Source organism: Cyprinodon variegatus, unplaced genomic scaffold, assembly GCF_000732505.1.
Source record: "Cyprinodon variegatus isolate N-32 unplaced genomic scaffold, C_variegatus-1.0 Scaffold77, whole genome shotgun sequence".
NCBI lineage: Eukaryota > Metazoa > Chordata > Actinopteri > Cyprinodontiformes > Cyprinodontidae > Cyprinodon > Cyprinodon variegatus.
Genome location: NW_015150530.1, coordinates 914,125 through 916,441, shown reverse-complemented (window position 1 = coordinate 916,441; position 2,317 = coordinate 914,125).

The window sequence follows — 2,317 nt, the reverse complement described above, 5'->3', positions numbered from 1 at the left end:
CTAGTTAAGACCTCTGTTCTGAACTTCACTGCTTCTTACCTCCATGATGGAGAGAAAATCTCCTGCACCTCGATCTACAAGAGACAAGATGGAAACCCTGATGCCTCTTTTTCCACTGAGGCAAATATTTTGTGTAAGTTTATTTTTTCTTTTCTAAAATCTGGAAAGGGGCTTATTAATGACGATTTGATTAAATATTATATATATTATTAAATATAAAAAATATTTGCCGGTTTTCAGACTGCAACAATGATATATTATTCACCCAAACATATTGAGGATTTCTCAATTGTTTCTTCCAGAATTAGCTAAATGTTTCCTTATTGTATTAGATTTTAAATTGCTACTCAGCTCCAGGTTATTCTATAGTTCACTACAACTTTATATTGGATATTTAAACCTGAGGTAAAATTACTGCATTTACATTCAAGTCATTCTCAACAAGCAGAAACATATTGTGTATTGTGGTAGGGTTCCTCATAGTTACAGATGCAGAAAACATGCTGACATTCTGATGAGACTTATAGTGCAGTGTAGGAATTTACTACCTCAAAGTGATTTAGAATGTCCGTGGCTGAGAGAACCTTTGAGTTGGACTAAATTAATTTTATTAAACTTTGATAATCTCACACTGGAGAAATTCACCTGTGCATTTGACCCATCCCTTTTGGAAGCAGTGGGCTGCCACCGTTTGGCGTCCGTGGAGCAGTGTGGTGTTAAGGATCTTGCTCAGGGACCCTGAGTGGTAGTCTGTGGGAGTGGGGCCTGGACTTAGAACCTGTGGGGACCAAGCGCAATGCACTAACCACTAGGCCACCACTCCACAACCCAACCCAAACGATTGCAGCCCCTTTTGCTCCTCTGTCATGTGGGGTCTCCCAAGGCTTGATTCTTGGAATTCTGCTACATTCAGTGTTACTGCCGTTGTTTTAGCTCCATCTTTAGAAGAACTTGGGTTTCTTTTCATTGTTAGACAAATACTGCTCATCTCCCTGTGCCCTTTTTAAGTCTGATTAGAAAGCTTGGGTGGTGTTAAATTTCAAAATGTCAATGAAATAATCAGAAGTTGTGATATTATGCCAAAATGTGACTGGTGTTTCTTTTTATGGCGAGTCTGGTTGTTTGTAAAAACAATTACCAAAAAGTTGCAGTCAAAATTAGCCTTACTTTTCCAACATATCTAGATACTTTTAAGTTTGAATGCAATGTTTTTTTTTGTATTCTTTTAAAAACGATGTTGCCCAGATATTTTGTTGCTTCTCAAGTGCTTTATGAAAAAACAATCTTGCACAAGTTCTTTCTTCGAATGAACTCAGATGAATCTTTGATTCAATTCAACTGTCCTGTAACCCATGGATTGCCGGTTTGAGGCTCCACACTGTTCTTCTCAATTGTTTACTTGGGCAAGAACCTCTACCTGCCTTCCCTGCTGTTGGTGGCCAGAGGGCCAGTAATGACATATGGAAAATCTGGCAAAAACGCTGGCATACGTTTGACAAGTTAAGGGTATGTTTTGTTAAAGTTATGAGCATGCTGTAGATCACTGTTGCATCCTGAAACAAGCTAGCACACGTCGACATACGGCAAGTACGTCGAGAAGTTTTAAGCATGCTGTAAATTTCCAGACGTAAGCCATACGTGTAGCATAATTTACAGGGTAAGTTATTTTATCGTTGACATAGGTCAAGTGTAAGTTACTCATAAGTCGTGGCATTGAGCTTATTCAAAACCTATAAGTAACACGCGCATAACTTATGCGTAACTTAGCAAGAACTTATCTCCATCGCATGTCAATGTATTTGACGTGTTCCAGACGACCGCTTAATGTGTTTCTAAGTTACAGCTACTGTTTAATGGTGTATTGGCAGAGTTTTGGTAATGAAAGAGTTCACAGGGGGAAACTGCAGTTCTCCTCCAGACTGCATCCGCATCATAGGGTGAGCGTGAAGGTGAGTGTGATGGATCCTCCCTGCATTCACCCCCACGACCAACAAACTTCCTAGCAGAGAGGACACTGAATTTGCTGCGACTGCAAACCTTCTCTTTCTTTTTTCTTTTTATTTATTCTTTTATTTTTGGCGGGTAGTAAACAGCAGCTAGGTTAATACTGAAATCAAACATATTTTTATGAAGGCCGGGCGCCTCTGGGATCATCGCTGCCCCCCTTGGGCCACTGGCTTGTGACATTTCATGGGCATTATGCTGCCTTGCCTTATGCATGGGTTAGGCTGTAGTTGGACATACGCACTAGACTCGTTATGAATACACTATGTATACGCCCAAAACTGGAAAAAAAATCATGGAAAGTTCAGCTTAC